The sequence below is a fragment of the Podarcis muralis genome, chromosome 1 (assembly GCF_964188315.1).
Source record: "Podarcis muralis chromosome 1, rPodMur119.hap1.1, whole genome shotgun sequence".
NCBI classification, from domain to species: domain Eukaryota; kingdom Metazoa; phylum Chordata; class Lepidosauria; order Squamata; family Lacertidae; genus Podarcis; species Podarcis muralis.
Genome location: NC_135655.1, coordinates 118,522,249 through 118,536,756, shown reverse-complemented (window position 1 = coordinate 118,536,756; position 14,508 = coordinate 118,522,249). Strand labels below are relative to the sequence as shown.

General features: G+C 42.3%; 1 protein-coding gene across 7 annotated transcripts in view; it reads right to left on the bottom strand.

Moving 5' to 3' along the window:
* GULP1 (GULP PTB domain containing engulfment adaptor 1) overlaps positions 1-14,508 on the bottom strand; it is a 164,147-nt gene that overhangs the window by 88,551 nt on the left and 61,088 nt on the right. For all 7 annotated transcript variants that reach the window (XM_028750245.2, XM_028750219.2, XM_077917218.1 and 4 more), the window contains one exon: positions 5,137-5,262. The gene's annotated coding sequence lies outside the window, so the exon portion shown is untranslated. The remainder of the gene's footprint in view (positions 1-5,136; positions 5,263-14,508) is intronic.

Sequence of the window (14,508 nt, the reverse complement as noted above, 5' to 3'; positions counted from 1 at the left end):
ACCTAGAGCAAGATGATCTACAAAACCTGTAACAAAATTAGCTGCAAAGCTTGACTTAAAACTTCTACAAAGGGAGGTTTAAAGAAAACTGTGTTGAAACCATTCTCCTAAACGAATAAAACTCAGGAAGGTCCCTTAAATTTTAGTGATCTCTCAAGGCCTCAGCAGCTATGTCAGGAGCTGTAAATTCAAGGCTATTCTTCTAATCTGACATCTTCTGTTTATGGAGCAATGAATCTCATCGAGGTCAATCTTTGCTCACTACATTACTAACAGTCAATAGTGCATGTGAATTGTGGAGTATTTGCACAGTGCTTGTGTCCTTTTCTTCAACTGAAATGTTTGCTTTTTTACAAGACAAACATGAAAGGCATCAGTCACCTTGCCGTAAACGGGCAGCCAAACCCCAGAGGTTGCATCTCTATCAGCGGCAATGATGCACAAAATGATGGCTGCAAACTAGGCATTGATCTCCATCAGTCCAGGCAACAAAACCTCTCCCTAATACAACTCCATGGACACAAGTGAACTGCCTCCTCAAACCGTCTATGGATGTAGCTTGAAACCATCCCAGCTTGCAAAATCTAAAGCCTTTATCTGATTGTATAGCTAGGAAAACAATATAACGGTTGTAACAGGAAGCATTTATGATTTCATTTTAGGTGATCTCTGTCAGCTACTGCCAGGCTTGGTGAGTCCCTTGCTCACAAAACAATTACCGTATTTTTTGCTCTATAAGACACACTTTTCCCCTCCTAAAAAGTAAGGGGAAATGTGTGTGCATCTTATGGAGCGAATGCAGGCTGTGCAGCTATCCTAGAAGCCAGAACAGCAAGAGGGATCATTGCTTTCGCTGCACAGCAATCCCTCTTGATGTTCTGGCTTCTGGGATTCAGATTTCCCTCCCCTTGTTTTCCTCCTCCAAAAACTAGGTGCGCCTTATGGTCTGATGCGTCTTATAGAGCAAAAATACGGTACCCAGATGACCTCTACCCACAATCAATCATCTACCGAACCCAAAAGTGCCCACCCTGTTTTATCCCCAATATTTGTACTCAGCTCCAAATAAAAGTTGCAAAATCCAATGCTTTCCATTCAAACATTCTAAATTACTTAAGAGACATACATACAGACATGCATTATGTTAGGGGAATTGGTTGCAAATTTGTGTGTATCACATACTATATGTGTTTATTGTGAGACATTCATTCTAAAAAGCAGGCAAATGTTCATGAGGACTTCATAAGAAAATGAATTTTCCAACAGATAAGCCTGAATTTAATATATTGTGCTTAATCTCAAGACCAGCAATGTCTGTCTACGTAAGTTGAAGGGGGGAAATGGAAATGTAGGGAAAGGAGGAAAGGTCTCCACCTCTTGCAAATATCTTTTAGAATGAAATGTAATCGATGGAGGCTTTTTATTTTGTTTGTTCAACTCATTAGAGTTTCAGAAGCTAGAGAGGGCTATATTTTGCAAAAGATCTGTAGGACTCTGAACAAGAGAAGCAGATTCCTTCTCCCCTTCTCCCAAGCCTTCTCTGACCTTGATGGAGTCACGCAACTCATGTGTGTTGCTTTCCAAAGCTGAGAAGGGGAAATCCAGTACACAACCTTTATCTGTCTTCTAAGTCCAGTGGCTCCACCCAAGTTAAATACAACTTGGGAGAAGCAGAGAAGAAGTTGCATGAGTTTCCCAGAGCTTTGCAAAATATCAGTGTTAACGACTATAACAACAACAAATTATCAGTACTTGTATTTCAACATTACAAGGAAGCTATGGCGCTGCAGTGATTGCCCTTTTCTTGGGTTTGAAAAATGAAAGAAATGAGTTGTTAGATGGTACAGAAGAAACATGGGGGGCATTGAAAATAAAGGCTTGATGAGAAATCAGGAAAAATGTGTTTTCAGCCTTATCTTTTGAACTCAGATTTTTTTTCCCCCAATGAAGAGCAGGGGTTGGGGAATTAAAGGCCTAATTATGGATATTGTATTAATGGCCATAAATTCAGTTCAGTTCAGCATGTTAAGAAGAATTTTCCATTACAGGAAAAACAACAACCACAACCTTCAGTATACATATATAGAAGTTTCTTCTCACAAGTTACAACCTCTTTGCTTTATGATAGAAGAGCCTTGCTAGTCCAATTTGTAACATTTCCCAAACAGATTTTAGTTAAGAATGTACCCCGAAAACAGAGATTGATGGTCAAACTTTCAGGAAAAGTGGGGACAAACCAATAGGTGGTGTAGAAAACTTTTACCTGTAGATGGATTACAATCTGTTTAGAGGTCTATGGACACACAATGGATCAGCATGGGCAAAGAAGAGAGGAATTTTTTAAAACAAAACAAAACACCGAGTTGCAGAGGGGACTGGTATCTTCACAGGAACTGGAACACTTTATCTAGCATAGTAATTCACCCCCATACAGTTATGTAAGCCTTCAAGAAATAACAGCCACTGTGAGCTGTCGCCTAGCAACAGGAGAAGGTAGGCCTAGCGAAAAGAATGGCTAAGAAAGCCAAGAGTTTTTCTCTTCAGACAACTGAGGCACTGCCGGTTCAGAAGCTGCCATTTATTTCCATTCTGCGTGGACTTCAGAAAGGCTGTCAGCACTCTGGCATGTGTCCCTTTTGCTCAACACCTCACTAAATGCCCAATTGTGGAGAACTGACCCCCCGGAGACTTTAAGGTAGAAAGACTGTCGTTCTGTTTGGATGTTATTGATGCTCCTCTGGACAATGTAATGAGGGTGACAGATTCTCTTTGCTTGCCAATTCTTTTTATTGATTTTCAGGGTGACGGATTCTCACTACTTTGCAAGCAATCTCATGCAGACACACAAACAGGTACACAAACCTTCCACAGCGAACTCTCAACGCATGGAGCCATCCCTGTGCCTATATAAGCTCATATAGGCATATTCATGTTACAGACATGCAAAGGAACGAAACGTGTGAGTCTTCTGCCATCATGCCAAACCCACTGTCATATGCACATTAGGTAAAGGTATAGGTAAAGGGATGCAGGTGGCGCTGTGATCTAAACCACTGAGTGTCTTGGGCTTGCAATGCCTGCAGACTCCTCTACATTTATGCATTCATTGCTCTTCATGCACATAAGGGCAGCTGACAGAAATGGTAGGTGACTAATATTAGGTATTCCCTTGTATAGAGACACAGGTGGCGCTGTGGTCTAAACCACTGAGCCTCCTGGGCTTGCCAATCAGAAGGTTGGCAGTTCGAATCCCAGCGGCGGGGTGAGCTCCCGTTGCTCTGTCCCAGCTCCTGCCAATCTAGCAGTTTGAAAGCACACCAGTGCAAGTAGATAAACTGGTACCGCTATGGTGGGAAAGTAAGTGGCATTTCCGTGCACTCTGGTTTCCGTTATGGTGTCCTGTTGTGACAGAAGCAGTTTAGTCATGCTGGCCACATGACCCGGAAAGCTGTCTGTGGACAAACGCCGGCTCCTTCAGCCTGAAAAGCAAGATGAGTGCTGCCACCCCATAGTCACCTTTGACTGGGCTGTTCAGGGGTCCTTTACCGTTACCTTTACCTGTGCACGTTAACTGAATGAATGGAAGAGCCCCAAACAACTGATGCATATTCTAGGTTCATCTGATTTGCAGTAGAACTACCAGAGTACAAAACAGTAGCCCGAGTGGAGCCCTAAAATGAGAGTGTTGTCATTGTAAGCTGACCAAACAAAAATAGTTGTCACCAAGGCACACACAGACCCCATACTCTGGCCCCCTGTTATTATCTCTGAAGTGCAGCATGAGATCAGGGGGAAATCTCCTGCTCTGGATAAAGCTTGGAGCCAGGGAGAAGGATTCTACTCCCACTTCAGAGCTGAAGGCAGGAGAAGGAGCTTTGGCTTGCACAACCTCAGCTTCTGATCAGGTGCACAGAGCACCCGTCAAGCATAGAGGCAAGCCCATTTGCTTCTATTCTCCTCTGCCAGTTCAAAGCTGGAGAGGAAAGTGCTTCAGCCTGCTCTGCCTGAAAGATGTTTTGATGAATTTACATCCCGTGATACAAAATGTGGAAGACACTGCAATTGTGCCCAGCAGGCATAAAGCCAAAATGATTTCCAGGCTTTGGGTGAGCTTTGAAGTCTGAGGAGGGGGCAGTGTTCATCCCACCTCCTCTATAGTTTTTTGGCTCAGAAGACATCTCAGGCTTACTTCACCCACCAGTGTCTGGCCTCCCACTCACCATGGTAAAGTGAAAAAGACCATTGAACCCTAATTCCTGCAAGATGGACCCCTTTACCACAAAAGTGCATTGTTCTAAAACTGCAGTTTGGGCTTGTGAATGGGGAAACAGCTGCCTTGTGGCCACCAATAGAACCCAAAATCTGGCCCTTCCTACTGCCAGGGGTCAGGCAGAAGGTTTACACTTATGAATCATATTTGTGATTCATTCCAAAATTAAAAGTTAACAAGAATAAAAAGTTAGTGTTATTGATATAAAAAAGTTATGGGGGAAAATGAGTCACCCATGAAATTTAATACATAATATTCTCCTGTCATTCTTTTAATTAAGACCAGGATTTAGGATGGGCTACATAAATAGTATTCGCTTTTATACTAAGTAGAAAGCTGACCAAAATCTGAACTCTGGAGATACATGCTTCTACCATCAAGGCTACATGGAAACATCTGAGATACCATTTATTCATAATGGTAACATTTTTTCAAGAAGCTTTTTTAAACTTTCCATTTCATTTCTATTGGTGCTGATTCAATGTCTCTAGAACAGTAAAAAAAAAAAAAAATCTGATTAAAGGGCAAATTACATCTGCATGATCATCATTCAATGACAGTATAAAATGACAACATGCAATTGGAGAACAGCCAAGAAAGATCCAAAAGCATGGATCAAAACTTTCCTGTCATCCATACTGTTCCAAATACAATATTTTTTCTAAAGAAGAAAGTTCACACATCCAGTTATATGTATATATCATGATATATCATGTGTACCAGTCCTAAGGTGGATCAGTTTCATTTACAGTTTTGTCTGACAAGGTCACAGCAGTCGTTTTAAAAGTTCACACCGTGCGATGACTTCTAACGTTGCAGCACTTGAGCTGCTCACATTAACAAATGGTTAAACATTAAACTCTTACCGTGGTGGGTCCAAATTTTCACCAAGGGTCAGATCAGCAGCTTGTTTTCATGGGAAACAAATCACTTGTTTGTCAACATGTTTGTCCTCATGGCGCTGTATTCTAATGTCTTCTATGTTGAGTGTGCTGAAAGAATGAAATAAGAAACATCAGCTGAAAAGCTAGTGTGCCACCAAAGAAAACAAAGGGTTCCCCCCCTTCTCTTTTCCTCTTGAGACTGAAGATGCTAGGCATTATTAATTGCCTTCAGAATGCTTGCACACACTGAAAGGCCAGAAGATAACTCACAGCAAAAAAGAGGCTGGATTGCCCCACCCACTGAAGCTTTTTTCTAATATTTCAGGGAACGTTAACTCTAAAAAAATATTCTCCTGCTCCATCTATAGATGATCCACTCAGATTAGTTTTGTTAGGAAGCAGACATGCAGAACACAAAGAACCATGCCCTTGGTCTCTTGCTTTTGGAAAAATATGGGCAAAGAAAATAGTAACCAAGGCCCATGGAAATATAAGCGACACGTTTTGGGTGGCAAGCATCTCTCTTGCCTATATACCCTTAGCCTTAAAAGCAGATAGTTGAACATTTTTATGCTTAAAATAAAGCTAGCCGGAACATTTCAATGAAACATTATTATCCTTCTGAAAAATAGTAAGAGTGGTAAGAGTTGCATTTGTGAGGGTAGGGAATTATCATAAAAACCCAAGTACATTCAGAAGTATTATTGTGATGACGTGGAAATTAAAAATACCACCCTGGTCTAATGCAAGAAATTGGTCTGAACTGCAGAGGATTATGTTTCAATTATGTGAGGGTACTGTGACAGCAGCTTTGAGCAGAAAGATAAGGAGCAGGACTTTACTACGAATGACGTTCTCTTGAGTTAGGGTTGATCAAAGTTAGTGACTAATAAATGCAAATAATAACTCAATATTCAGCTTGGATCAAAATATGAGCCAAGGAAATTTTTCTACCTTCTATTTCACATGTCTCTGCCAAGTCCCTGGCAGAGACATGTGAAATAGAATTAGAATCTGTATTGTAATTGGCCAACCCCTGCCAACCCCCTGAACAGAGCCATAACATCGGGGCACAGGGAAAGAGAGTGTTTTACTACTACTACTCCCTCACTTGATAGGTAAAAAGGTAAAGGTAAAGGAGGCCTGGACGGTTAAGTCCAGTCAAAGGCGACTATGGGGTTGCGGCGCTCATCTCGCTTTCAGGCTGAGGGAGCCAGCGTTTGTCCACAGACAGCTTTCCTGGTCATGTGGCCAGCATGACTAAACCACTTCTGGCACAACGGAAGACTGTGACGGAAGCCAGAGTGCATGGAAACACCGTTTACCTTCCCAACGCAGCTGTATCTATTTATCTACTTACACTGGTGTGCTTTCGAACTGCTAGGTTGGCAGGAGTTGGGACAGAGCAACAGGAGCTCACCCCATCGTGCGGATTTGAACTGCCGACCTTCCGATTGGCAAGCCCAAGAGGCTCCGTGGTTTAACCACAGCGCCAACCGCTCCCCTGCTTGATAGGTTACATAAACAGCATGCCAGGATGCCACACCTGGAGGACCACGCCAAAGACAGCAGCCTTGAAATTACTTCTCCCATGATCGCCAGGTTTTGCAGCCCATCAGGGTGCAGTGCCACCCACTATGGATCAGGGACATTGAGAAGGAGGGAGGAAAGGGCAAATCATATTCCTTTCTTCTCCCTGCACACCTGCTTGCCAGCATTCGTCAGGTAAGTGACTGCAAAAGACTAATTGTGGGAGTTGATAGGGAAGGCTTTGCAAGCAGGAGCATTTTCCCTTCAACTGGCTCACAAAACATATCCAGGTTCTTCCAGTTTGTGGGGGTGAAGGGTGGGAGAGACACCTGATGAATTTCGACGACAATCTTTGAAAGTTTGCCCATTTCTAGACTTTTGCACATAGCACTTGTATCCACTTTAAACTTTCTGACAGGTTTTTATTAGAAAGAGAATTCTACATTTCTTTCTCAAATGGGTAACAGCAACACAGAGAATACCAATATAGAAAACATCTATGAGTCTAGAACACTAATTCCTTTTACTTGTTTTACTGATGACATTGAAGAGTTCTATCCCTTGGGGAGCAGGAATTTTGCACTAGGGTAAACTAAATTCTGCAGCAAGGAAGACTTGAATGCACAGCCTACATAAATTGTGCAAATGTGCATGGCTTTTCTTATTTTATATGATTTGTTCTACAATTCTTACTATATTGCTTAATACAGTCTGCTTCTTCTAGCCAGGATAAAAGTTATGCAGGGCACTTAAGGATGCCAAGGTAACAAGCCAAGTTACATTTCCAAAGTGGAAATTGCTGTCTTCAAATTACCCTGAACTGTTCATTCAAATGTATTTTCTGTTAGGAAAAATAATAATCAGCAGGTGAATTAAAATAATCTGCACATGAAAAAACACTGGAATGCACACCTAAGTTGAGATATCCCAACATCACTTTCTTCAAATATACATTCCCATCCGAAACTACTGCAACCACACATTACGATGTGTGCATCTGGGCTCACATGTACACTGCCAGCACACATGCTGTATGTTCATATACACACATCCATAATTTCATATATGTACCAGGCTTGTGTTAAAGGGCAATAGTTTACAGAAGATAAACGGGGGGTGGGGGTGGAGAGTCCATTCTTGATTTTTAATGGGCTGGTGCTGTCATAGACAACATTTCCTCTAAAATATGTCATAGCATAGCTTCTTGCACCCCCCAAACCATGAACCATTGTAACTTCACGGAAGGGGGCTTTCTTTTCCAGTCCTATCACCCACATTGCAGCCCCCAAACCCCTAAAAAGCTCCTTTGGGAAGTTGGGGGACCCTGCTGAAAATCATGTCTTAGTGGGATGTCTGCTAGAACTCATTTCCTTGTCCAGTACGTGCATACAGATTCTGATTAGTTTATTTAAAGGCAAGTGAAACTTATCAAGACAATTGCTATTCTCCCCTGAGGACTCATGTTGAATCCAAGCAATGCTGTTACTTGGCCTTTGAGAACCATGGTTTCCATGACATTTCATAATTGCCAGCGGTAACAATAGGTTCATTAACTATTTCCCTTAACACCCACAATGTACTACCTACGCTGTAATGGTTCCAAACATTCTTGTACCTGTTTTTTTTTTAATTAATAAGAACTTCAAAGTAAATATTGTTCTTAAAATCCTATTTTATAAGAGAGAGAAAATAAGCACTTGATGATTCCTATTCATTTCTTTTGCATATTTTTAATGGACTTATTCAAGAATATGAACAGCAATGGTATTTAAGCATTAAGAGTTGGTGTTTTCCCCCTTTTGTTTTATAGGAGGGGCCAACTTCTGCATACCCTGAGTTCTAGGGCATCTGAACTGGATTTTGACATTGCAACTGAATTGTAATCATGTGACGAGTATCTCTGGTTCTGCACTGTTGATGGCTATGACTACGTCTTGTGCTAACGAATTCCATAGTATAACTAATGCAATGTGTGAAGGCAATTCAAAACATTTTGAGAAGTATATCATAACCTTATTGTGTTTTATCTGCTGGTTATTTTGAATGTCTTTTGTTACTGCTTCACTTGTTCCCTTTTTGTACCCTGCCTTGAAATCCTGGATAAAAGGCAGTACAGTCGTACCTAGGAAGTCGAACAGAATCTGTTCCGAAAGTCCATTCGACTTCCAAAATGTTTGGAAACCCAAGCGCGGCTTCTGATTGGCTGCAGGTAGCTCCTACAACCAATCGGAAGCCCCAGAAGTCCCGTCAGACATTCAGCTTCCAAAAATCGTTCACAAACCGGAACAGTCACTTCCGGGTTTGTGACGTTCGGGAGCCAAAACATTTGAGAACTAAGCTGTTCGAAAGCCAAGGTACGACTGTATATAAATGTTACAAACAAAACAGTTCAAGAGGTTCAAGATATCTACAGTGTATCTTGACACATAATTCTTTTTTTAAAAAAAGAATAAAAAATTGTGTTATGTGTTTATTGTGCCGAGCCAGAAGAAAGTCAGTTCCGTTAATCACACACATTTATCTCACTTATTTTCATTATGTCTTCATAACCCTACACCATGTATTTAATGATGTATATCATGCAGATACCAGATATGCATGGCTTTTTGAAAGATGGAGATGGGGCTGCAATGTGTGGTTTTTCTTTTACACCATTTCATCATTATGACAGTCCTGCTCCTGATAAACGAACACAAGAGTGTTATACTTGCTGTTTAGTCAGCTGGAAGGATTTGCATCTATTACATCATACAACATTATGCAATGTTGGACTTCAAACTGTAGGTCTTGAGTTCAAATCCTCCCTCAATGGTGAAGTGCACCAGGTGCATGTGTCAGGGCATGGGGAATGGGCAATCGCATTCAAATTCACACCAGAAAAGTGTGCCTCAAATCCATGGCCTGAGTCTGAAACGTATTAAGCAGAATGCACTGCTCTGTTGACCAAGTGAAAGCAGAGCGCCAGTCTTCGCAGTATATCAACTGCAGTAATTAAACCATGGGAAAGGAGGGATAGCAAGTTTTCCAGTCCCCATCATGCGTCTGGTGACATCATTGGGAACATGATGAGCTGTTCGCTTGGAATGGGGCCAGACCTAAATGAGATGAATTCCGGCATGATTCAAATTGCCTAAATGATCTCATTTGAGTCCGGTCCTTTCCACATCGAACCGGGGAGATGCATATCACTAATCCAAACTCTTCATTTACGGCACTAGAATTCAAATACAAGTCACACACAAACTTGATTTCCTATACAACGTTAGATGTTGCAGACAGAAGTGAAAAATGCAAGCAGGCTGTTAGATATAGTTTCCCCGCCCCCCTCCTGAGACAAGCGACAAGTAGGAAAGCAGGACAAGCAGAGTTTTGGGGTGGGGGTAAGCAGGGGCAGGGGACGCGGGTGGCGCTGTGGGTAAAACCTCAGCGCCTAGGACTTGCCGATCGCATGGTTGGCGGTTCGAATCCCCGCGGCGGGGTGCGCTCCCGTCGTTCGGTCCCAGCGCCTGCCAACCTAGCAGTTCAAAAGCACCCCCGGGTGCAAGTAGATAAATAGGGACCGCTTACCAGCGGGAAGGTAAACGGCGTTCTGTGTGCTGCACTGGCTCGCCAGATGCAGCTTTGTCACGCTGGCCATGTGACCTGGAAGTGTCTCCGGACAGCGCTGGCCCCCGGCCTCTTGAGTGAGATGGGTGCACAACCCTAGAGTCTGTCAAGACTGGCCCGTACGGGCAGGGGTACCTTTACCTTTACCTTAAGCAGGGGCAGAGAATACTACAAGCATAGATCAGCCTGGAGAACTTAAGTCAAAAGTACTATTGCCAGAGAAATGTGGACTTCTGACAAGAAGCTTAACTAGGTGAACTAAACAGTCCTGGCAACCAATTAAGTTGCAACCTTTCCACAAGAAACAGGTGCTGTTGAAGCCCTAACTGGAAGAAAAAAGGACCAGAAAAGTTTTGGAGCACTGTGTTTTGGAGCATTGCTCAGTGAGACAATAAAGTAAGGTCTAAACCACGAGGCTTCTACTTTCACTGAAAGAGAAAGGCTCTCCTGTATTAAGGACTGCTACATTCCTATTTGTGGTTTGATACTGCATTATCAAAACAAGCATTGTGCCGCACCTTGGCTTCCTCTTAAAAGTTGTTATTTCACAGAACAAGGAAACTGAAGTAAGCTGTATATCACACAATGCTATCTGCGAATATAATAAATATTGCAGTGAGGTTGCAATGATGAGAATCAGTGGCTGATTTTCATCACTGCAGCCATCAACAACCAAGCCATTCAGCATTTAAGTGCACACCAACAGCATCAAAGAAAGAAGCAGATGAATACGTAAGTTCTTAAATAATACTGGAAATGGCCTGGAGAGGCTTGGTGGATGGATGGCAGCTAAACAGATTGAGGTTGAATCCCGACAAGACAGAAGTACTGTTTTGGGGGGACAGGAGGCAGGCAGGCGTGGAGGACTCCCTGGTCCTGAATGGGGTAACTGTGGCCCTGAAGGACCAGGTGCACAGCCTGGGAGTCCATGGAGGTGCAGGTCAACTCTGTGTCCAGGGCAGCTGTCTACCAGCTCCATCTGGTACACAGGCTGAGACCCTACCTGCCCACAGACTGTCTCATCATAGTGATGCATGCTCTAGTTATCTCCCGCTTGGACTACTACAATGCGCTCTACCTGGGGCTACCTTTGAAGGTGACCCAGAAACTACAACTAATCCTGCCAACCTAGCAGTTCAAAAGCACATCAAAGTGCAAGTAGATAAAAAGGTACCGCCCCGGTGGGTAGGTAAATGGTGTTTCCGGGCGCTGCTCTGGTTTTGCCAGAAGTGGCTTAGTCATGCTGGCCACATGACTCGGAAAAACTGTCTGTGGACAAACATCGGCTCGCTCAGCCAGTAAAGCGAGATGAGCGTCGCAACCCCGGAGTCGTTCGCGACTGGACTTAACTGTCAGGGGTCCTTTACCTTTATCTTTATGCTGTGCTAGGCCTTGCTTGATACCTTTACAACTGATGTGGTACCCAGTGTAGCATGAGACACTACCGTAAGGATAGTGGTAGCAATGAATGCACTACCATCAATACTGCCAATGGGTTGCTTTTTTAAAAAAAAGAAAAAGAAAATTGGGAAGTGGTTAAAGAAGCAGCACAGATACTCTAGCAGAACTATTAGTTCAAAATATGAATGTGTCCCTCAGACAAATGAGACCAATATACTGTGTAGCGGCTTACACTGCAAAAAGGTCTTCTAATAATCCTTTGCATGTAACGTTCTGACACGCCGCACATGTCCTTCATTAAAGCCAATAACAACAGATTACAGATCATGGTTACAAAATGTAAATGTATTTCAACCTTGGCTGAAGCAATCTGACTGGTGATCGCAATTATAAATGCACCCTCTGTCACTGAAAGCCACAGTAAATCTCTTCTCAAATGGCCCAGCCGGGACGAAGATAAGAAGATAATTTTACTAGAGGTCTAACATCCTTGTCCTTCAGACGAGCATATCACAACACACAAGCTTCAGCATACAGAATAAAGCAAAGAGAACTGCTCACATTTACAGTTTTTAGAAGAATATGAACGCTCCTGGTACTGCAGCTTCCTTATAGCAAAGCTACAAGGGGATCTTTTAGGCGTATCAAAGTCCCCAGGAATAACTTTGTTTATCACTTTGCACAGTGGATACAGTACAGATGTATGCTTTAGGCTTACATAGATTAAAAACATTATGCTTTTTGACTGTTTTATTGTATATTTTAATTGAGGATGTTTTAACACTATGATGGAATTGTTAGTGGGTATTTTAAATATGCATTTGTTTCATTGAGACCATATATCACAGGTCCTGAAAGACGTACATTGGCCCCCAGTACGTTTCCGAGCGCAATTCAAGGTGTTGGTGCTGACCTTTAAAGCCCTAAATGGCCTCGATCCAGTATACCTGTAGGAGCGTCTCCACCTCCATTGTCCAGCCCAGACACTGAGGTCCTGCAAGAAGTGAGGTTACAGGGAACCAGGCAGAGGGCCTTCTCGGTAGTGGTGCCCACCCTGTGGAATGCCCTCCCATCAGATGTCAAGGAAATAAACAACTATATGACTTTTAGAAGACATCCAACGGCAGCCCTGTTTAGGGAAGTTTGAATGACATTTTATCATGTTTTTAATATTCTGTTGGAAGCCGCCCAGAGTGGCGGGGGAAACCCAGCCAAATGGGGGGGGGTATAAATAATAAATTTTTATTCTTATTATATTATGGTTGCAAACCATGTAGAAATCAAATGAATGAATGACAGAGAGAGCTGTCTCTAGTTTTCCATACATGAAAAGAGAGATTAGAAGATTTATCCTACGTGCAAACCCTGGAGCACTATGTCATGAAACCTTTGTGCCCTATGAATAAAAACCGCATGTTAAGTATTGCAAAATCTATTAGCACTGAATCCTTAGATAACAAAACCACCTTCCCGCATTACTCTAATTCTACAGTCAAGAGGGGATCAGTACATATGTTTTCATTCTGATTAACTTGAATAAACTTCATTGTAGTAAGGCAAATTTCCCATTCCTAAAGAGAACAGTAAAGGTAGCATTAGTGCCTGCCTATTCTAATTATTTCCACCAAGAAAAGAACCAGCAGGTATCAAAACAAATTATTTAAGTGTAAAGTCAGTTCTTTTATTCTTGCTTTAAGTAACTACCTGCTTCCTGGGGCTTCTGAATGTGAATAATTGCCCAACTTACACATAGTTGCTACAGGTGTTTAAAGAGTCCAATAAAGGCTATGACTTCCCAAATGTAATAAATTCTCTGGCATCTTCTCTGGTTTACTTGGAGCACAATCTTTTGTAAGGAATAATACTTGCCTGAATAAAGCAATAAAGTAGTATATTACCCTTTCCGGGGGGGCGGGCGGGGAGAATATGTTGAAGAGCACTGCTTCTTTTTAATTTTAGAAAGCTGAATTACTTTACTACTGGGTTACTAAATACAGCGTACCTTGGTTTTTGAACAGCTTAGTTCTTAAACGTTTTGGTTCCCGAACGCCGCAAACAGTGACTGTTCTGGTTTGCAAAATATTTTTGGAAGCCAAACATTGAACAGGGCTTCGGTGGGTTCCAATTGGCTGCAGGAGCTTCCAAACATTTTGGAAGTTGAACAGACTTCCAGAACAGATTCCATTTGACTTCCAAGGTATGATTCTACTGCCCCCCCCCCAAATAAATTGGTTTCTCTTTAGAAATGACAAAACCTGTAAATGGAGATATTTGAATAAAAAACCAAATGGTTATCTGCAATTGATTTTGTTTCTTTAATGAGGCTTTGGGAAGATTCCTTTCTCTCCCTCTTGTTATAGAAATTACTGATTTGGGACCTTTTATCCTTGCTCACGAGCGCAAAATATGGTTTGAAGCTCAACATCAAAAAAACGAAGATCATGGCCACTGGTCCCATCACCTCCTGGCAAATAGAAGGGGAAGAAATGGAGGCAGTGAGAGATTTTACTTTCTTGGGCTCCATGATCACTGCAGATGGTGACAGCAGCCATGAAATTAAAAGACGCCTGCTTCTTGGGAGAAAAGCAATGACAAACCTAGACAGCATCTTAAAAAGCAGAGACATCACCTTGCCAACAAAGGTCCGTATAGTTAAAGCTATGGTTTTCCCAGTAGTGATGTATGGAAGTGAGAGCTGGACCATAAAGAAGGCTGATCGCCGAAGAATTGATGCTTTTGAATTATGCTGCTGGGGGAGACTCTTGAGAGTCCCATGGACTGCAAGAAGATCAAACCTATCCATTCTGAAGGAAATCA